The sequence below is a fragment of the Argiope bruennichi genome, chromosome X1 (genome assembly GCF_947563725.1).
Source record: "Argiope bruennichi chromosome X1, qqArgBrue1.1, whole genome shotgun sequence".
NCBI lineage: Eukaryota > Metazoa > Arthropoda > Arachnida > Araneae > Araneidae > Argiope > Argiope bruennichi.
In genome coordinates this window covers 137,433,891-137,459,008 of record NC_079162.1, presented here as the reverse complement: position 1 = coordinate 137,459,008, position 25,118 = coordinate 137,433,891, and the positions used below count along the sequence as shown (strand labels likewise).

General features: G+C 33.4%; 1 long non-coding RNA gene across 1 annotated transcript; it reads left to right on the top strand.

Annotated features, from left to right (window-relative positions):
- The first annotated feature begins 10,029 nt into the window (after positions 1–10,029).
- Positions 10,030–23,015, top strand: LOC129958261 (uncharacterized). Its single transcript, XR_008783186.1, has 3 exons — positions 10,030–10,477; positions 18,561–18,642; positions 20,102–23,015. It is a non-coding gene; the product is annotated as an uncharacterized LOC129958261 (long non-coding RNA).
- The last annotated feature ends 2,103 nt before the right edge of the window (positions 23,016–25,118 follow it).

Genomic DNA, 25,118 nt, shown 5'->3' with positions numbered 1-25,118 from the left:
AATAATTAATACTCTAGGACACTCGCCGCGGACAGCTGACTATAACAATAATTAATACTCTATAATAATTAATACTCTAGGACACTCGCCGCGGACAGCTGACTATAGCAATAATTAATACTCTAGGACACTCGCCGCGGACAGCTGACTATAACAATAATTAATACTCTATAATAATTAATACTCTAGGACACTCGCCGCGGACAGCTGACTATAACAATAATTAATACTCTATAATAATTAATACTCTAGGACACTCGCCGCGGACAGCTGACTATAGCAATAATTAATACTCTAGGACACTCGCCGCGGACAGCTGACTATAACAATAATTAATACTCTATAATAATTAATACTCTAGGACACTCGCCGCGGACAGCTGACTATAACAATAATTAATACTCTATAATAATTAATACTCTAGGACACTCGCCGCGGACAGCTGACTATAGCAATAATTAATACTCTAGGACACTCGCCGCGGACAGCTGACTATAACAATAATTAATACTCTATAATAATTAATACTCTAGGACACTCGCCGCGGACAGCTGACTATAACAATAATTAATACTCTATAATAATTAATACTCTAGGACACTCGCCGCGGACAGCTGACTATAGCAATAATTAATACTCTAGGACACTCGCCGCGGACAGCTGACTATAACAATAATTAATACTCTATAATAATTAATACTCTAGGACACTCGCCGCGGACAGCTGACTATAACAATAATTAATACTCTATAATAATTAATACTCTAGGACACTCGCCGCGGACAGCTGACTATAGCAATAATTAATACTCTAGGACACTCGCCGCGGACAGCTGACTATAACAATAATTAATACTCTATAATAATTAATACTCTAGGACACTCGCCGCGGACAGCTGACTATAACAATAATTAATACTCTAGGACACTCGCCGCGGACAGCTGACTATAACAATAATTAATACTCTATAATAATTAATACTCTAGGACACTCGCCGCGGACAGCTGACTATAACAATAATTAATACTCTATAATAATTAATACTCTAGGACACTCGCCGCGGACAGCTGACTATAGCAATAATTAATACTCTAGGACACTCGCCGCGGACAGCTGACTATAACAATAATTAATACTCTATAATAATTAATACTCTAGGACACTCGCCGCGGACAGCTGACTATAACAATAATTAATACTCTATAATAATTAATACTCTAGGACACTCGCCGCGGACAGCTGACTATAGCAATAATTAATACTCTAGGACACTCGCCGCGGACAGCTGACTATAACAATAATTAATACTCTATAATAATTAATACTCTAGGACACTCGCCGCGGACAGCTGACTATAACAATAATTAATACTCTATAATAATTAATACTCTAGGACACTCGCCGCGGACAGCTGACTATAGCAATAATTAATACTCTAGGACACTCGCCGCGGACAGCTGACTATAACAATAATTAATACTCTATAATAATTAATACTCTAGGACACTCGCCGCGGACAGCTGACTATAACAATAATTAATACTCTATAATAATTAATACTCTAGGACACTCGCCGCGGACAGCTGACTATAGCAATAATTAATACTCTAGGACACTCGCCGCGGACAGCTGACTATAACAATAATTAATACTCTATAATAATTAATACTCTAGGACACTCGCCGCGGACAGCTGACTATAACAATAATTAATACTCTAGGACACTCGCCGCGGACAGCTGACTATAACAATAATTAATACTCTATAATAATTAATACTCTAGGACACTCGCCGCGGACAGCTGACTATAACAATAATTAATACTCTATAATAATTAATACTCTAGGACACTCGCCGCGGACAGCTGACTATAGCAATAATTAATACTCTAGGACACTCGCCGCGGACAGCTGACTATAACAATAATTAATACTCTATAATAATTAATACTCTAGGACACTCGCCGCGGACAGCTGACTATAACAATAATTAATACTCTATAATAATTAATACTCTAGGACACTCGCCGCGGACAGCTGACTATAGCAATAATTAATACTCTAGGACACTCGCCGCGGACAGCTGACTATAACAATAATTAATACTCTATAATAATTAATACTCTAGGACACTCGCCGCGGACAGCTGACTATAGCAATAATTAATACTCTAGGACACTCGCCGCGGACAGCTGACTATAACAATAATTAATACTCTATAATAATTAATACTCTAGGACACTCGCCGCGGACAGCTGACTATAACAATAATTAATACTCTATAATAATTAATACTCTAGGACACTCGCCGCGGACAGCTGACTATAGCAATAATTAATACTCTAGGACACTCGCCGCGGACAGCTGACTATAACAATAATTAATACTCTATAATAATTAATACTCTAGGACACTCGCCGCGGACAGCTGACTATAACAATAATTAATACTCTATAATAATTAATACTCTAGGACACTCGCCGCGGACAGCTGACTATAGCAATAATTAATACTCTAGGACACTCGCCGCGGACAGCTGACTATAACAATAATTAATACTCTATAATAATTAATACTCTAGGACACTCGCCGCGGACAGCTGACTATAACAATAATTAATACTCTATAATAATTAATACTCTAGGACACTCGCCGCGGACAGCTGACTATAGCAATAATTAATACTCTAGGACACTCGCCGCGGACAGCTGACTATAACAATAATTAATACTCTATAATAATTAATACTCTAGGACACTCGCCGCGGACAGCTGACTATAACAATAATTAATACTCTAGGACACTCGCCGCGGACAGCTGACTATAACAATAATTAATACTCTATAATAATTAATACTCTAGGACACTCGCCGCGGACAGCTGACTATAACAATAATTAATACTCTATAATAATTAATACTCTAGGACACTCGCCGCGGACAGCTGACTATAGCAATAATTAATACTCTAGGACACTCGCCGCGGACAGCTGACTATAACAATAATTAATACTCTATAATAATTAATACTCTAGGACACTCGCCGCGGACAGCTGACTATAACAATAATTAATACTCTATAATAATTAATACTCTAGGACACTCGCCGCGGACAGCTGACTATAGCAATAATTAATACTCTAGGACACTCGCCGCGGACAGCTGACTATAACAATAATTAATACTCTATAATAATTAATACTCTAGGACACTCGCCGCGGACAGCTGACTATAACAATAATTAATACTCTATAATAATTAATACTCTAGGACACTCGCCGCGGACAGCTGACTATAGCAATAATTAATACTCTAGGACACTCGCCGCGGACAGCTGACTATAACAATAATTAATACTCTATAATAATTAATACTCTAGGACACTCGCCGCGGACAGCTGACTATAACAATAATTAATACTCTATAATAATTAATACTCTAGGACACTCGCCGCGGACAGCTGACTATAGCAATAATTAATACTCTAGGACACTCGCCGCGGACAGCTGACTATAACAATAATTAATACTCTATAATAATTAATACTCTAGGACACTCGCCGCGGACAGCTGACTATAACAATAATTAATACTCTATAATAATTAATACTCTAGGACACTCGCCGCGGACAGCTGACTATAGCAATAATTAATACTCTAGGACACTCGCCGCGGACAGCTGACTATAACAATAATTAATACTCTATAATAATTAATACTCTAGGACACTCGCCGCGGACAGCTGACTATAACAATAATTAATACTCTATAATAATTAATACTCTAGGACACTCGCCGCGGACAGCTGACTATAGCAATAATTAATACTCTAGGACACTCGCCGCGGACAGCTGACTATAACAATAATTAATACTCTATAATAATTAATACTCTAGGACACTCGCCGCGGACAGCTGACTATAACAATAATTAATACTCTAGGACACTCGCCGCGGACAGCTGACTATAACAATAATTAATACTCTATAATAATTAATACTCTAGGACACTCGCCGCGGACAGCTGACTATAACAATAATTAATACTCTATAATAATTAATACTCTAGGACACTCGCCGCGGACAGCTGACTATAGCAATAATTAATACTCTAGGACACTCGCCGCGGACAGCTGACTATAACAATAATTAATACTCTATAATAATTAATACTCTAGGACACTCGCCGCGGACAGCTGACTATAACAATAATTAATACTCTATAATAATTAATACTCTAGGACACTCGCCGCGGACAGCTGACTATAGCAATAATTAATACTCTAGGACACTCGCCGCGGACAGCTGACTATAACAATAATTAATACTCTATAATAATTAATACTCTAGGACACTCGCCGCGGACAGCTGACTATAACAATAATTAATACTCTATAATAATTAATACTCTAGGACACTCGCCGCGGACAGCTGACTATAGCAATAATTAATACTCTAGGACACTCGCCGCGGACAGCTGACTATAACAATAATTAATACTCTATAATAATTAATACTCTAGGACACTCGCCGCGGACAGCTGACTATAACAATAATTAATACTCTATAATAATTAATACTCTAGGACACTCGCCGCGGACAGCTGACTATAGCAATAATTAATACTCTAGGACACTCGCCGCGGACAGCTGACTATAACAATAATTAATACTCTATAATAATTAATACTCTAGGACACTCGCCGCGGACAGCTGACTATAACAATAATTAATACTCTAGGACACTCGCCGCGGACAGCTGACTATAACAATAATTAATACTCTATAATAATTAATACTCTAGGACACTCGCCGCGGACAGCTGACTATAACAATAATTAATACTCTATAATAATTAATACTCTAGGACACTCGCCGCGGACAGCTGACTATAGCAATAATTAATACTCTAGGACACTCGCCGCGGACAGCTGACTATAACAATAATTAATACTCTATAATAATTAATACTCTAGGACACTCGCCGCGGACAGCTGACTATAACAATAATTAATACTCTATAATAATTAATACTCTAGGACACTCGCCGCGGACAGCTGACTATAGCAATAATTAATACTCTAGGACACTCGCCGCGGACAGCTGACTATAACAATAATTAATACTCTATAATAATTAATACTCTAGGACACTCGCCGCGGACAGCTGACTATAACAATAATTAATACTCTATAATAATTAATACTCTAGGACACTCGCCGCGGACAGCTGACTATAGCAATAATTAATACTCTAGGACACTCGCCGCGGACAGCTGACTATAACAATAATTAATACTCTATAATAATTAATACTCTAGGACACTCGCCGCGGACAGCTGACTATAACAATAATTAATACTCTATAATAATTAATACTCTAGGACACTCGCCGCGGACAGCTGACTATAGCAATAATTAATACTCTAGGACACTCGCCGCGGACAGCTGACTATAACAATAATTAATACTCTATAATAATTAATACTCTAGGACACTCGCCGCGGACAGCTGACTATAACAATAATTAATACTCTAGGACACTCGCCGCGGACAGCTGACTATAACAATAATTAATACTCTATAATAATTAATACTCTAGGACACTCGCCGCGGACAGCTGACTATAACAATAATTAATACTCTATAATAATTAATACTCTAGGACACTCGCCGCGGACAGCTGACTATAGCAATAATTAATACTCTAGGACACTCGCCGCGGACAGCTGACTATAACAATAATTAATACTCTATAATAATTAATACTCTAGGACACTCGCCGCGGACAGCTGACTATAACAATAATTAATACTCTATAATAATTAATACTCTAGGACACTCGCCGCGGACAGCTGACTATAGCAATAATTAATACTCTAGGACACTCGCCGCGGACAGCTGACTATAACAATAATTAATACTCTATAATAATTAATACTCTAGGACACTCGCCGCGGACAGCTGACTATAGCAATAATTAATACTCTAGGACACTCGCCGCGGACAGCTGACTATAACAATAATTAATACTCTATAATAATTAATACTCTAGGACACTCGCCGCGGACAGCTGACTATAACAATAATTAATACTCTATAATAATTAATACTCTAGGACACTCGCCGCGGACAGCTGACTATAGCAATAATTAATACTCTAGGACACTCGCCGCGGACAGCTGACTATAACAATAATTAATACTCTATAATAATTAATACTCTAGGACACTCGCCGCGGACAGCTGACTATAACAATAATTAATACTCTATAATAATTAATACTCTAGGACACTCGCCGCGGACAGCTGACTATAGCAATAATTAATACTCTAGGACACTCGCCGCGGACAGCTGACTATAACAATAATTAATACTCTATAATAATTAATACTCTAGGACACTCGCCGCGGACAGCTGACTATAACAATAATTAATACTCTATAATAATTAATACTCTAGGACACTCGCCGCGGACAGCTGACTATAGCAATAATTAATACTCTAGGACACTCGCCGCGGACAGCTGACTATAACAATAATTAATACTCTATAATAATTAATACTCTAGGACACTCGCCGCGGACAGCTGACTATAACAATAATTAATACTCTAGGACACTCGCCGCGGACAGCTGACTATAACAATAATTAATACTCTATAATAATTAATACTCTAGGACACTCGCCGCGGACAGCTGACTATAACAATAATTAATACTCTATAATAATTAATACTCTAGGACACTCGCCGCGGACAGCTGACTATAGCAATAATTAATACTCTAGGACACTCGCCGCGGACAGCTGACTATAACAATAATTAATACTCTATAATAATTAATACTCTAGGACACTCGCCGCGGACAGCTGACTATAACAATAATTAATACTCTATAATAATTAATACTCTAGGACACTCGCCGCGGACAGCTGACTATAGCAATAATTAATACTCTAGGACACTCGCCGCGGACAGCTGACTATAACAATAATTAATACTCTATAATAATTAATACTCTAGGACACTCGCCGCGGACAGCTGACTATAACAATAATTAATACTCTATAATAATTAATACTCTAGGACACTCGCCGCGGACAGCTGACTATAGCAATAATTAATACTCTAGGACACTCGCCGCGGACAGCTGACTATAACAATAATTAATACTCTATAATAATTAATACTCTAGGACACTCGCCGCGGACAGCTGACTATAACAATAATTAATACTCTATAATAATTAATACTCTAGGACACTCGCCGCGGACAGCTGACTATAGCAATAATTAATACTCTAGGACACTCGCCGCGGACAGCTGACTATAACAATAATTAATACTCTATAATAATTAATACTCTAGGACACTCGCCGCGGACAGCTGACTATAACAATAATTAATACTCTATAATAATTAATACTCTAGGACACTCGCCGCGGACAGCTGACTATAGCAATAATTAATACTCTAGGACACTCGCCGCGGACAGCTGACTATAACAATAATTAATACTCTATAATAATTAATACTCTAGGACACTCGCCGCGGACAGCTGACTATAACAATAATTAATACTCTATAATAATTAATACTCTAGGACACTCGCCGCGGACAGCTGACTATAGCAATAATTAATACTCTAGGACACTCGCCGCGGACAGCTGACTATAACAATAATTAATACTCTATAATAATTAATACTCTAGGACACTCGCCGCGGACAGCTGACTATAACAATAATTAATACTCTAGGACACTCGCCGCGGACAGCTGACTATAACAATAATTAATACTCTATAATAATTAATACTCTAGGACACTCGCCGCGGACAGCTGACTATAACAATAATTAATACTCTATAATAATTAATACTCTAGGACACTCGCCGCGGACAGCTGACTATAGCAATAATTAATACTCTAGGACACTCGCCGCGGACAGCTGACTATAACAATAATTAATACTCTATAATAATTAATACTCTAGGACACTCGCCGCGGACAGCTGACTATAACAATAATTAATACTCTATAATAATTAATACTCTAGGACACTCGCCGCGGACAGCTGACTATAGCAATAATTAATACTCTAGGACACTCGCCGCGGACAGCTGACTATAACAATAATTAATACTCTATAATAATTAATACTCTAGGACACTCGCCGCGGACAGCTGACTATAACAATAATTAATACTCTATAATAATTAATACTCTAGGACACTCGCCGCGGACAGCTGACTATAGCAATAATTAATACTCTAGGACACTCGCCGCGGACAGCTGACTATAACAATAATTAATACTCTATAATAATTAATACTCTAGGACACTCGCCGCGGACAGCTGACTATAACAATAATTAATACTCTATAATAATTAATACTCTAGGACACTCGCCGCGGACAGCTGACTATAGCAATAATTAATACTCTAGGACACTCGCCGCGGACAGCTGACTATAACAATAATTAATACTCTATAATAATTAATACTCTAGGACACTCGCCGCGGACAGCTGACTATAACAATAATTAATACTCTAGGACACTCGCCGCGGACAGCTGACTATAACAATAATTAATACTCTATAATAATTAATACTCTAGGACACTCGCCGCGGACAGCTGACTATAACAATAATTAATACTCTATAATAATTAATACTCTAGGACACTCGCCGCGGACAGCTGACTATAGCAATAATTAATACTCTAGGACACTCGCCGCGGACAGCTGACTATAACAATAATTAATACTCTATAATAATTAATACTCTAGGACACTCGCCGCGGACAGCTGACTATAACAATAATTAATACTCTATAATAATTAATACTCTAGGACACTCGCCGCGGACAGCTGACTATAGCAATAATTAATACTCTAGGACACTCGCCGCGGACAGCTGACTATAACAATAATTAATACTCTATAATAATTAATACTCTAGGACACTCGCCGCGGACAGCTGACTATAGCAATAATTAATACTCTAGGACACTCGCCGCGGACAGCTGACTATAACAATAATTAATACTCTATAATAATTAATACTCTAGGACACTCGCCGCGGACAGCTGACTATAACAATAATTAATACTCTATAATAATTAATACTCTAGGACACTCGCCGCGGACAGCTGACTATAGCAATAATTAATACTCTAGGACACTCGCCGCGGACAGCTGACTATAACAATAATTAATACTCTATAATAATTAATACTCTAGGACACTCGCCGCGGACAGCTGACTATAACAATAATTAATACTCTATAATAATTAATACTCTAGGACACTCGCCGCGGACAGCTGACTATAGCAATAATTAATACTCTAGGACACTCGCCGCGGACAGCTGACTATAACAATAATTAATACTCTATAATAATTAATACTCTAGGACACTCGCCGCGGACAGCTGACTATAATACTCAAACAAGAACTGCAGAGACAAGAACGAAAATAAGTAATTTAGAACGGTGATGAAACAAAAACGAAAAGAAGTAATTTATTTGGGTTTTGCCTTGCTACCGTAACGTGGCTCCATCTGTTGGTCTAGTGTAGCCGTGTAGTCTTTATCGATAATGTGTTTCAGTGTTTTAAATTGTGAATTGAACAAATTGGTTCTGCTTTTGTGGAGTTTTGTTTGTCATGAATGTTTGATTTTTTTTTTTATGATTTCGAACATGATTTCATTAGAAAAGTATGATTATTGTTTCGGTGTGGTTCAATATTTCGAGGAAACGGTGTTTTGGTGTAGTGTCGTTATGAGTCTTCTTTATGACGTTTTACCAACTGACGTACTGGCGAGGAGCCAGTACGATTATTATTTCCATTTATCCTTCTGGATAAATGAAACAATGCTGCATATACGAAGCACCCCTTTCGTAAAAAAAAAAAAAAAAAAAAAAAAAAAAAAAAAAAAGAGTCCACGCGCAGATGCGTAATTGCGTCTCTTGCTATCCCTTGACGCAGCAAGCACCTCCTTCTTACCCATATATGGAACAACGATCAATTTATTCCCGTGCAAATTTTTGCCGCGCTTCAGGAAAGAAATCTAATGAGACATTCATTCCTTTCGAAGAATTTTCTCTTTATTCTTCTTGGATTTTCAGCGCTTTTCAAATAGACTTTAAATTTGTTTTTTGGGAACATATCTGACAAATTCTTACATGTTTATCTACTAAATGATTATCAATGCCAACTCTTTCGTTATGAAGAGCACAGCTCTGTTATTCATTCTCGGCTCTTTCAGTTAAAATGCAGCAGTTGTAACCATTATCGCGATGTTAATAAGCGAGTTTTATTATTTTTTCTCCCAGCGGTCAGTCAGATAATGCATTCAAATAACAACGATATATTTCATGTAAACAAGCAATTCAAATAAGATGAATGTGTGTGTTGGCATTTTACAGGCAAGGATGTTTCATCTACAGATACTAAATATGCCACATGTATACCTCGGAAGGTAAGCAAGGCAATTTGTTCGATATTTAAATTAATTAAAAATTAAGCAGAATTTTGGTGTTCTTCCACGGTAACTCCCAAAAATCTTCCTACCTGTGAAGTTTACAAGACAATAAATAAATTAATTAAAAGTTACAATATTTAGAATATAGATTAACTTTTATCTATGTTTGTTATATTGAATTTAAAAGGTATTACATAAATAAGTTTATAAATTAAAAAGTAAAAATTCAAAAAAATTCCCGATTTTTTAAAATTCATTTGAATAAATTGTATCTTGAGATACATGATATTCCATCACTTACTCGATTTTCAAACTAAGATAAAAAACACTCAATAACATATCTTCTTTTTATTATAAAATTATTTATTCATGAAAATAAATGTTAGAAATAAAAACAACTTATACCATTATTTAACATTATGAAAGATATTGAAAACTGTTTAGCCTACTAACATATGCAATGACTGGTGTTTGATATTATTATGTTATTTGTGCTCTGCTGCAATTGAATTTTTAGTTATATCAGTATAAATTCTTTAGATATTCCAGTTTCTGATTTTTTTTTACTGTAAAAATTTGTCTGCAAATTGAATAATTTTAATCCAAGGAAGAACTTGCATCAGTTGTACATCCAAAATAAAAGATTATATATATTGTAGTCACATTAAAATTAATCTGACTTGATTTTTTGTAAATGCCCATTTATGAATGTAAATTTTCCTCATTAAATCAGTTCAAATACATATAAAGGTTTTCTATTTATGTGAAACGAATGCTCCATTATAAGTATTTGAGATACAAGTCATTTAATGATAACTGACACATTCATCTGATAAACAACTGATTGGATCATTAGAACTAGATCTGGATTTATATTATCAGGGATGGGAGGTCAATCTGTTGTTTCACAGATATCCATGTGAATATGTTAATTCAAAAATGCACATAATTAGATGGAGGAAATTGAACATATTTTTTTATCTCTAAAATTATAAATCAGTATTAAATTTTTAATCAGTTTTATGGAAAGGGAGATGCCTAAATCAGTTTTCTACATTATATTGTGAAGCTCAAAATACAGCACATAGTGAAAAAGATAATTGACAGTAGAACTCTGACATAAGTTTAACATTATTAAATAAGAGTTCTTAATGAACTACTATACCGTAGTGGAAAATAATAAAATCAATATTGTAATCAAATATCGCCCATATTGGTATGTATAATGCTTTTCAAAGAATGCAATATGAAAAATGAAAGTGAATGTCTGAAGTCGAAAGCATTTCAAATCATTATTTATCAATAATTCTTGCTATGCTAATTCAAGAAAAATCAAGAGGACAAGAAATTGTTGTTGTTGTTTTAGGATATTCTTTCAGGCAGGACTGCTTACCTGTTGCAAGCACTGATACTAAACCTAAAGAAGTAGTGAATTTATGGAAACATTTTTAAAGTGTGTATGGGAGGTTATACATGAATTATTTTGAATTTTTTTTGTATTGTTCTTATTATGTTATGATTGTTATTTTAAAAATTCATTTCTTAAAATTTAAACTATTTAGTTAAAATTTAAGACCTAATATATTCATAGCTGTTCAAATTTAACTGTTCAAAAAATAGTTTGAAGTATACATGTAAGATATGTAAATTGGAAATTAAACTGATATGTGTAACAGAATAAAAAGCTTACCTTAATGCATTATAAAATATGATGTAATATACCAGAACCTCATTTCAGATTTAGGTTATTGTTTTCTGAATTTTTCGATAAAGTTTTTTTTTTTTTTTTAGTCTTTGCTTTGTTACAAAGTTTATGATAAAACTTTCTTTCTTCCTAGTAAAATTAAACTAATTTAAATGTTCAGTCATTACTACTTCTTCTTAAATAGTAATTTTGCTGATGAAAATGGATGCCATATTTAAAATCAACCTTCTAAACTATATGAAAACCAGTCATTGCATTTCTAACACTTTTTCATGGCTCAAAATACAGGCATATACTCTTAATAAAAGAAATTTACTTTATTTATAGTATGTAAATTGACATTTCATACACTTCCCCTTACACTGTAAGCCCATTTTGGGGCACCTTATTATTTTAAGCAGGATATTTCCCTTACCGTGGATGGTCAAAAAGAGGTTGTTGCCAATAGTAAAAAAAGCGAACAACAGCTCATTGACGTCAATTACCTATTTGTTTCTCCCCTGAGAATATTATGATCCGTTGATTTGTTAGGTGGGAACCAGTTCTTGCGTAACCGCTTTAGGAAATAGCTCAATTTTTTATTTTCTGCCCTTGCTGTAATGCAGTTTTGTGCTTCCACTTTGGCATAAAGTTACTATTCAGTATCATGAAATTACTAAAGATTTTGTTAATTAGTAAGATTATAGTATTATGTTTAAAGTAGAATATAGTTCAAATAATTATATAGATTATTTCACGATTCCTAGAAAAAAATGTACAATGCAAGGAAATAAATTTACAATTAAACATTAACAAATGAGAATAAAGGGGAAATATTATTATTTATCTCTTACATTCTTTTTTAATATCTTTTAATCAACTTTTTCATTAATTATTAATATTTCTTACATAACATGTTTTTCTTCTCTTTATGTTTTTCAGTTCTTAATTTATTTTCACTATTAATTCTTTAATTTCATACTTCCATTCAAAACTGCATGAAAAGAAAGCATTAGAATTACAAGTAAATCTTTCATACAAAATTGCATTTCCTTCTTGGTTTATTTTAATTCATTAATTTATATCTAGCATACAAAATTCCTTGTTCTTCGTTTATTCAGACTATTTTTATTACCACCTAGTTGCCGAGAGTTAGAGTTCTAGGGTCAAAATCGTCTGCTTGATTTACTGGGTAGTGATACATCCCGTAACTAATGTTTGTATCAATACGCCATAAAGAATACGTTACTGTGCATACCGCTTCACGCAGGGTTTACCAGAAAGAGCCATACGGAGATTAGCAGAAGTTAGTAGCGTTCACCGGAGGACGCATTCCTCTTCTAACCTAAGGAGGATCAAGCACTAGACCTTAGTCCGCGCCCGTAACAATTTGCCAAAGACAAAACTGCGCATGCTCAAGCTTCGAGGGTGCCAAACTTTTTTTTGGCATACAAGATAATGCGCTAACGAGCCAAATGTTGTGTCATTGAAAGTTTATTAACAAAACACGTCTTTAAACAAAACAGCCTTGATTATTATAGACAAAAATCATTTATTTGCACTGTTGGAAGTCATTAAAAAGCGAAAAATAAGGTAAACATAAAAGTAAATTAGCACAGCTTTCTCGAGCAGCAAACACGCCATCTTTTGGAGCATGCGCAGTTTTGCCTTTGGCAAAATGTTACGGGCGCGGTAAGGTCTAGTGGATCAAGCTCGGTTAGTGTCTGTAGATGACGCTAATGGTAATTGCTTATAGGTGGCTAACAAGAACTATACTAATTCGGTAACTAGCTATAATAGGGGTTATAAGATTTGGCAAATGAGCATGTTTGTGGCGATTTGTTCTTATTTATTTCCCTTTACGCGATTTCGTATTTCGTTTTATTCCGCTAAAACTTTGATTCAAACTGTTTTGTTTCTTTTACTCTTTCTAAAACTTTCAGCGTTTCTTTTTTACTCTTTCAAAAATTTATATGATAATTATTTTTAAATTTGGAATTGAATTTGATGGAAATTTGTTACAATTTATTATTAAAATTTATTTATTAAGAATTTTTTAAAGTTATTTATTAAAACTTATTTATTAAATAATTTATTAATAAAATATAAATTTATTTATTAGTTTTATTGTATATTTTTTTAGTTGAAAGAACCGTTGAAAATAATAAAAATATTTTGATGCAGAATTTGAATAAATAAATGTTTTTGTTATTGTGCTTCGAAGTAACATTTGGCTGCAATGACTCAATATATGTATAAATTTTTCACTCTATACAACTTCTTTTCTAATAAAAGAGAATGTGTGTGTGTGTGTGTGTGTGTGTGTGTGTGTGTGTGTGTGTGTGTGTGTGTGTGTGTGTGTGTGTGTGTGTGTGTGTGTGTGTGTGTGTGTGTGTGTGTGTGTGTGTGTGTGCGTGCGTGCAGAGGAGCAAAAATATGCTACGGAGGGTGGGAATGTGTTGTACAGTCTGGAAGTGTAAGATTTTTAAACTTTTATTATTTAAAAATAGCGAAAAAGTTTGATGTTTTTCTGCAATAACTTCCAAAAATATTTTCCTACTAAAATAGATTTTAATTCATCTTTAAAATAAAAATATATTTATATAGATCTTTTTAATGATAAAATCTTATTTATTCCTTCTTCATTTCAACAAATTTTTAAATATTGCTTTTCAACAACATCTCTATCGTTGTAATGGAAGACAAATCATTTTCATTGTTCAACCAAAGCTGGTCCAGCTGGTCACCGAAAGCGGCTAGTACATCCCTAATTATTTCGATTTCATTTTCATTGTATACGTCTAACTATAATAATCCTTGTAATGAAAATGTTTTTCAATATCAAACAAAACAGCGTACATCAATGGAGAACGCGGTGTTAATATATTAAATAGTTTTAGCTGACAGGACTCATGTTCCTTCATGGGCTCTAGCCATGACATACACGGAGTACCTGCTTAATTGTGCTCCGACTCCACTTAAAATCCAAAATTAAAATGCATTGACTGATTCTCTGTTTAGCATTTATGTTCATCTGCCGGGTATGTGCCTATATTCTTACATTAATTTTGAATGTGTAGCATGGATCGTTAATTTTTCTATAAATTTCTACATATCTTTTCTAATCAACTACTATTCTTTGAATAATCTGCATTTGTTCTCTAAAAATGTAATGAACTTTTGCTTTTAGACATTAGATGAAAATAAGTTGGAATGTATATATCCCTTCAAATCCACTATGGGATTTATGACAAATTATTTTATCAAAAATTGTTAAATTCTTCCTTTCTATTCGACTTCAAATATTAAGAAATAAAAAAAAAATCAATTCGCATCAAAAACTGTTATTATGACCGTTTCAGGCGCCTCATTGGAAGGGTGGGTATACAAGAACTTCTCAGGAAAAATAACAGGGGAAAAAAAAAAAAAAAAAAAAGAACACTGAGGAGCCCAAAGTGGAGTAGTTCTTTCAGTTTTCGGAAAGGAGACAACCAACAATGGAGAATTTTCAGACATTGCATTTTAATTTTGTTCAATCAAATCCTATTATTCCTTCCAATGGTTAATCATTAATCTTATCCAGTGTCATTAATACCATATGATTGACCTTGGCCATTTGTTTTCTGCTAAAAGAAAACATATAAGGGAAGAAATGTCTTTGACGGCATATCAAAGAGACCCTTATATTTTCTATTGACTACTTATATTCTCTCGTCAGATTTATCACAGAAATTATACAAAAAATAAATACTAAGGTGATTCGAACCCTTAATTTGAACATTGTAGGATAATAATATTTTAGGTTTCATTTTAATCTATATTTATATTATTCTTTTCTCTTTATAATAACAGTAATAAAGTAAATAAAAAAAGGTGTTTTAATATCGACAATATCAAACACATTCTTGAGTATAAACCGAATAACACAAGCCTGCGAAATTGAAGATTTTGAAAAATACAAGAGAAGTTTCCGTTGATTTTTGTTTTATGGTTAATGGTGTGAATTAAATATCAATAAAAATTTAAATTACTTTCCCGAGGGAATTAGGAAATTGTAACTATATACTCTAGTAAGGCAAACCAGTATTGCCCATGAGACCAAAAATCGCCAAAGGCCACTATTACTGAAATAGTTATTAAATATTAACATTAAACAAGCTAAGAATTTTATAAATATAAATATTAAACATTGGTAATAAAACTATCTCAACATTTAAGTTGAATGCTATTTTACTAATTCATTGATCTGTTTAATGCACACAAAAAAATCATCTATACTTATAATAAAGCTGAATGTGTGTGTGTGTGTGTGTGTGTGTGTGTGTGTGTGTGTGTGTGTGTGTGTGTGTGTTGGCGCGAGACCATTTGATCTACATCTACCAAATTTAGTATATGTATGCCTTGGAGGTCGGGAATGTCTACCTCGGAGCGATTTTTTCGAATTTTTAATTGGAATTTTAATTAATCGTTTTATTCATACTAATGCTTTAACCAACAAATAAAATTTTAATTTTTAATGAATTTCTAAAAAATAATTGAATCATATTTTTCAACAAAATATTTCGTACAAAATAGAAATAAAATTGAACTTGCGCGAGCACATTACGCTTCAATAGGAAAAAATTAGCTTTTATCAACGTGTTGCCATCATATTGAAAAAGCTGAAATTAAAAAATAAATCAACTGTTATTGCACATTGAACATAAAAACTGTAATTTTCAGTACGTGTCTGTATGAAATCAAATAAATATGAAATATGATATTTTCTAAACAGTAAATGTAAGATAAAGCTTTCTATCATCTTTTATAATATCTACATTATTAATTCAATATATCAGCTTTATTTAAGGCAAATATGGTTTAATATATATATATATATCCTTTCAATTCAGGGTCCAACGACTAATTGTGAACTTTTAATAATAGAAATACATGTATTAAAATGATCTAAATGAAGTAAATAATTTTATTTTATGTAACTCTAGTCAATAAACGTTCTAATAAATTACAAATGTTTAGCTTTTATCTAGATCATCTGCTCTGTGAATCATATTTAACAAAATATTCTAGAGACACTAATATAATAAATAAACGGAGTTGCACTCTAATCAATTCGTTTAAAAATATTACTAGTGTAGTTGACAAATAATATATTAGTAAAAAAAAAAAAAAAAAAAAAAAAAAAAAAAGGAAACGAATGAATTATAAGATATTAGCATTTGGTCAAGTATAATTGTTCAGGTTTCTATCGATTTCATTTAGTCACTTTGCTATTACGTAATTTATAGAATATCGGGCGTTTGCTTTGATAAAATTGAATACAAATGTATATGACTCAAATGGCAGTTATGTATGCTATTAAATGAGAACATACATTTCCACAAATTCATTGACATAAATTATTTTAAAATAAATCTTAACTGGTTGATTAAGTTAAAATATGCTGTAATGTGTAACTAAATTGTCCGATTTATTAAAAGGGCCAGTTAGTGTGCATTGCCTAAGGAATGAACTGCTTATATCCACCACTTATTCAAAAATAAAAGAACAAACCCGTAAAAAAAAAAAAAAAATGACATCTCATTTATCCCTCTGTACTTATAAGAAGATATATGTTACCACAACACATGCTTGGCTGTTGCGTATATTGTATGGATTTTTAACATTGAATACAGTATAAGCCATAAAGTATATTTCATGTTATATATTCAAACACGAAAATAAACTTTATGGAATGGAAATTTATGTAATTGCTATAGTAATTTCCACCATCCCTTCATAATTATTTTTTATTATAACTAATATGCTTGTAATATGCAACAAGCTAATATGCCTGTTGAAATATTTTTAAATTGATCATTATTTTAAAATCGGGTATTCGATTTAAATATTCTAAAATAAAATTACTGTGTTTTCAATTAATAGCCGAGCTCTAAAACTGAAACTTTGCTTTAATATATTTCCATATCGATAAAACCTAAATTTACAGTTAGTTCATTACTTCTGATTTAGAAAATGAAATTAGATGCTTTAAACAAAAATTTGACTGTGAAAACTGTAAAAAAAAAAAAAAAAAAAAAAAAAAAAAATCTAATATCACCCGAATAATTACACGCTTAATATACTTCTTTCACCAGTCGATGCAGTGAAAGTCAGGTCGGAAGAAGTAGATGTAGAAGAAACCGATAAGATGTTAAGTTTTTGTTTTAAAAAACAGTTTATTATTTAAAAGAAAGATGTGAAAAAAAACTTGTAAATTTAAATTTGCTGACAATACAATGCAAAGAATGATTAATTGTTTTTTTTAAAATCTAAAATATGTTGTTGTAATCATCTTCAAAAGGCAGTACTCTTATATCACTTGTATAATTACATAAAATGTATATCATTTAATAGACGATGCTTTGAAAGTCAGGCCAGAAGAAGTAGAGGTAGAAGAGATATCAGTCTTATCAGAAGAAACCGGTAAAAATTTAAGGTTATTTTTTATGTTTATTTATTATTTAATGGAGTGATGTAAAAAAAAAAACTAGTAAATTTAAATTGGCTGATAAATTTTATTTAATCTGATTAATATAGTATCTGATCTAACCTAGACCGGTTTTCTTCAATCAGTAGGTATTGGAGGCAAATTATTTTTTTACAGTCTTTTAAATTGAATTGTTTTGAAAATTTATTTTTAATTCTAAATCATTAATAATTTTTTAGGCAAATTTAAGAGAAAAATAATTAAATTGCACTTTTATGTAACTGAAATGGAAAGGATTTCACAACTTTTTTTTTTCATTTGTTAATTTTATAAAATATGTTCCTTTTTAAATGCTGAACGTTAATAATATGTTTAAATAAACACATTGAATATTTTAAAGTGTTATTCATGGCTGTTTATTGTAATAATTCATTACTAAAATTTTCAATTAGTATAAATGATCTTGAATCTGAATTTGCCAACTTTGTAGAAGACTCAGCTGAACCATCGGAAGCAAGTAAATTCATAGAAAACAATGCATAATAAAATATTGTCACAAACCCGTAATGTTGCTTCCCAGCACGGTTAGTTCAATCACTTGAAAGGCCGTTTTACGATCAATTTTGTTGGATGCTGATCGGGTGCCAGATCATCAGTGATCTCAGAGCTTAGCGACTTTGGCGACAAAATAGATATTATTGGAAACTTCGAGAATTTCAGCGATTCATCCAATAGGAACTGAGGTACGTTGGTCCAGAACCTTCTCTGCCCGCCTTCCGGAAACTATAAAAGGCCGGCAGTCTCAAGCTGCAGTCAGTCAGAGTCGGAGTCAAGTATTGAGTCGTCGAGAGGATAACGGAGCAACGGCGGTAGTCCAGCGAAGAACAAGCTTTGTGCGATTGCTGAACTGTGCTGTGTGCCGAGACGTAGCGTTTATTGTGGAAGACGCATCGAGTCTTAAAAGGAGTATCCAGTCGTGTAGTAAAGTGTCGGCTGTTGGATACTGCAAAAGCGAGGAGACAGTGGAGAATTGCAGACATTTGGAGAGGCCATAGAGTGGAGCTATGCAGATTCCCTCCTTCTGCTGAATTCTGTCTAGTCGCTTTGTATGCTGTGGTTTTTTTTTTTACTACCGATTACTACTTGTGGTCTACTATTTGTTGTAATGTGCTTCTGTGTGTTGCCTGTCTCCGTCTCTGCTGTGTATATTTGTCGTCTGCGTGTTCTTATTTTCGTGTTAATAATAGTCGTCGTTCGTTATTGAGGCCTGCTGATTATTTTCATATCATACACCCACTACAAGCGAACCCGGTGACTTTCCCTTACAATATATAATATTGAGAAATAAATAGATCCTGTAACTTTAAGAATGGATTTTAATGTACAACAGAATGACAGAAATCTAATTATTCTTCATAACTCGAATATACAGTAAAATACATTTTATAATTTTTAATAACTATTTCAGGTGCAAATAGTGTCTCTGAATATTCTTGCATGGAAAGGACTTCCTTTTTTACTGATTTGGAATTCTCCAACTACGACGAATTTATGAAATGGAAATTATCATTTGAAAAAGAAGATCAAATTCAGTTCATCAAACAATGTGGTGTATAGAAAAAGAAAAGAAAGTTTAGTGATCTACATTATTTTTATTGTTTTAGAAGTAGACATTGTTGCAAAGAAGGACATGGAAAAAAAGCAAGCCAAAGATGTACAAAAATATAGTCTTTGTACAGCAGAAATAAAAGCAGTCGTGCAATTGCTAAAATTTGTAACAATCTTTTTGTCCATGAAAGTTCCATATCTTTTTTTTTTTTTGCGCTTGACATGATCAGAAGATAATAAAATCGCAAATTTACTGAAGATGAAAATCTATATTTCTGTTATCTTGGAACACTTACGAGAGAACATGATTGCATCGGAAAAAATCGAAAGAATTCACCTGAGCAACAGACAAGATATAAAAAAATATACAACGAAGTTTTAGCTTGAGTGTAGAAAGGCATAAAAACGGTGCAACGAGCGTTCGATTGATAATCGAAGAGATGGCTAATTCAGGATCTCAAAATCCCGTTTTAGGATTTAAATTTCAAGGGTCAGTTCACACAGAATATCAAAACTTCCTAGAAGAAGACTTCTTTCTAGTATTTCAGCATCCTCTGCAGAAAGAAATGTTCCCAAAATATGGTAACAAAGTGGTTTGCTTGAATGCAACACATGGGATCAATATCTATAATTTTAAACTTATTACAATTTTAATCGTGGATGAGTTTGGAGAAGGTTTCCCAGCAACATGGAGTTTATCAAACCGAGAAGATTTTCATGCATTTAGAAATTTTCTTGAAATTGGCGAAAGAAATTTGTCTAAAAAACTGATTTTTATGAGCGATGATGCGTTGGCATTTTATAACGCATGGATTGATATTTTTGGCTCTTCTACTCATAAATTATTACGTGCATTTCATTTTGATAAAACAGTTAGAAAGCAAACAAACCATTAGCAAGTAACAAATTAAAAGCATACGAAGTCGATAAGGCAATAGCAACAATATTTTCAGCAGCGAACGAACAGCAAGTTTTAGAAATGTATAGAAATTTTAAAAACGATTTATTAGATGACGGAGAAACTGAAAGATTCTATAATTATTTTGTTAATAACTATGACCACCGACTTAAAGAAATTGCAGCAGGCTATAAAATGAATTCAGTAGGAACGACTAATAATCATTTAGAATCATTACATAAAGTTTTTAAATCTAACTATCTTAATGGTAAATGCAATAAAAAGGTTGGACCACTGCTTGTACAAGCTAATGGAAGGCATCAAAGGACGCCAAAGAATTATTAAAGTGGAAAGAGGAAAAATCTCTTATCAGATATGAAAATTAAAATTGCAGCATAAACGCAGCTTAACTGTAGATCTTGATTCGGTTCTTCAAGAATCAGATAATGCATATATTGTTAAATTAGAGAAAATAAATTACTATTTATAGCTAACACGAGAAAACTGCTCAATACAGGCAAAATAAGATGCAATGAATGTTCAACCTGCATTCATGAAATAAAATGGTCTTGTTTCGATAGTGTGCTAAATAACACCATATGCAAACATTCACACATCGTTTGCAGAAAAAACATCAGAAAGTGAAATAATAGAACTACCTCAAATACTTATTCAGCTGTTATTAATGATTTGCACCTCCTGGCCATCATGGTGCATGCCACAGTGTCATTGCGCGTAGCCTCTTCGAAAAAGAAAAGTCCGAGAGTAAACGTGAATCCACGCCAGACTGTATCTTTCGGTCAAAGGAGTGAAATCCCTTGGAATATACGAGGGTTTTCCGTGTCCCAAATGTGACATTACGGGTGTTGACTGTTTCACTTAAATGGAAATGTGCTTCATCGCTCCATAGAATCTGCCCTAGCCACGATGCATCCACTTCAACTCTAAACAGAAATGGCAGTGCAAAGGTCAGTCGCTTCTCCCTGTCGATGAGCAGCAACTGCTGATTGTAAAGAAATTTGTACGGGTGAAAATGTGCCATTTTTCTTAGTACGCTCCGCAATGCACAGAAGGGAAAACACGCAAGTGCCATGACACTTGCGTGTTTTCGTACGTGCACTGCTACAGCCTACAACATTATCCATTGATTCTTCTACAATAGCCGTGGCAATATCTTCAACAACATCTCAACGAGTAGATTTGCGTCCTCGACCTGGCTGAATTCTAAGATCTCCAGTTTTCTCGAACCGAGCAATCATTATCCTGAGAGTTTGTGGAAGTAATAGTGTTTTTGCATAAATTCTTAAATCGACGAAACTGTCGAAGTGTAGCTGCAGCATTTCCTTTATTTTCATAAAACAACTTCACAAGCAAGGCGCGTTCTGGCAACGTGACAGCCATCGCTGATGAGAATGACGTCTCCCCAGTTTTATCCCCTTTTATGCCCAGAATAGTAGCTGTAAACGAAAGGTTTATGCAAATTTTTGTGCTTATAATGCGAAATTGCAGTTACAATTGCAGTTTGCTTCTTCACTTTTAAACAATCTTTTTTACATATCAGTAATAGAAATTAAAAAGGAAAAATTCCATACCACATGCGTTTATTTTTTTGTGATAATTTGTGTCTTTTCAGCTTATTTTCTGTTGTGCATCGCCATCTATCGGTATTTCTGAAACTAACTTTTTTTTCTCTTAACTCGTTTCGCCATGCCTTAAAAAGTATGTACAACAATTTTGAAACCTTTACACTGAGTAGTTCGCCGTATACAGAGCTCAGAGTAGGGGGACTTTAATTTTGACCACCTTGCATTGTTTTAATCCTTCTGTAAAATTTAAATTTTTACTACTTACGAAAGCACACTCTGTTTTTGTTACTTAATCAGCTAATAGGTATATCAATAATCATTTTAAATCTTCTGTTTTGACAAAACTAAATGAATTTTTTTAATATAATGTAATGAAACAATTTTAATGATTTTTTGTGAAGAATTTTAGCCATTATACATGTTTAAAAGAGAATAAATTTTATTTTATTAAAAGTTTAAATCTTATTAAAGCAAACTTAAACACGTATGATGAAAACAATTTCATATTCACCGTCATCAACATATTTCACCTATATGCATTTTTTACACAAATATTAGTGACTCAGTGAATACATTACATAAAATCCTGCATGTTTTGAAAATTATGAAAATCAAAATGAGTGACTCAGTTAAGTTTTAAAATAAGAATTGAGCTTAACATCTACATGGTGAAGACTATATTTTCAATATATTAATAAAAGAACAATTTAAAATATTTTTGATTCTATAATGTATTTTTTCAAAAAAAAAAAAAAATTCTTGATAGAATTGTTAGCAACAGATTAAAGAATTTTTATTAGACGAAAATTTTAAAACATAAAATAATAAATGTTTTATTATATGCATTTGCTAACAGTAATAATCATAGCATGTCTGCAATAATAAAATGCATTTAAACAATAAATTTATTACTTTATTTGTTAAAGAAATCTACTATATAATCTATCAACTTTTTACTAATTTCAAAAGATTAAATTACTAACAAAAAATTTCTATAAGAAACATACAAATAGTCACCTATTCATCTTTATATCGAATTTACATTACATAAAATCCTGCATGTTTTGAAAACTATGAAAATCAAAATAAATCTTTATTGTTTAAAACAGATTAAAATACCTCCCAATCAAATCATAAGGAATTAAATTACAATAGCATCTAATTTTTATTCCGTAATAAGTATCAGTTTTAACTTCAGTTAACATGTTTTAAATGAAAATTCAAATCGGAGCCCTCTACAAACCTTCAGTTTCATTTAACAAACCAATCGGTGATAAGATGCATAAAATTCAATTCTGAGTTTAAATATTAGTTTATTTTCATTTAATTAATTAAAAAAACGTGGTCCTTTGGAAAATCTATATAAATAAATAATTTTAGGGCAATGCCTTTTCATGCACATAGAACGCGCATAAGCGAGATCTACTTTCGTGCAACCGGCAGCTCCTGGAACCGACTATCGTTTACAGCATGCATTACAAAAATGCTCTTCATCCTTGGCGTGTAAATAATTCTTCACCTTTTGGCGCAAAACGCTTTTCCGCATGCAACCATACATCTTTCCTCCATCGCCATCACTACCGGAATGAAACTCGTCCTCTAGAGCTACATCCCTCCGTCACTTCTTATGCCCCCCCCCCCCTCCTGGACTACTAGATTAGGATCAAGCGTCCTCCGGTTAACGAGTCTCATAGTTAGATTTGGCGATACGAAAGGTAAACATTTGTGTTCAAATTAAATTTTAAAAAAACCTCCAAATTATTATTTATATCATATTAATTTTTATGTCATGCAGGCATTTGTCAACATCATTGCTAATATCATGCTGTGCAAATCTTTCCTATGATGTCGCTGCTTAGGTTGATAGTAAGGAAGTAGCGTTGTATTTTTTGATGAATTTTCAGGTGATTCTTCTCATCGGCAACTTTCAGCATGTACATTAATACTTGTGGTAAAATCTTTTTATATAAATTCTTTGCTATAGAGTTTTAACGGAATCTTTCATACTTCGTTATCTCACAGTCACAGGGTTATCCAGAATCATTCTGCACTAATACGAAGGTGATACATATGTGGCGGTCACTTCTCTACATAATCACTCCGTTGGACCAATTTATTTAACCCATCTTGGTAAATTTGGTTCCTGGCTACTCAGCCGGTCTGAGACAACTAGGGCCATCTGTATCCACTCTGGGTAACAATATTCTCATTCACAATTTCTACTTTCCAAATGCTGCTGCTTGTAAACTTTTTTTCGGGTCATCCCTCGTAGTACATGTAGGTTAATAATGTTGATCGCGATAGTTTAACCGCATTTCACTATGTAACTTAAACATGGGCCATTCAATGCAAAACGAGCAAAAAGGGGGGGGGGGATGTGGCCGCATAGTACA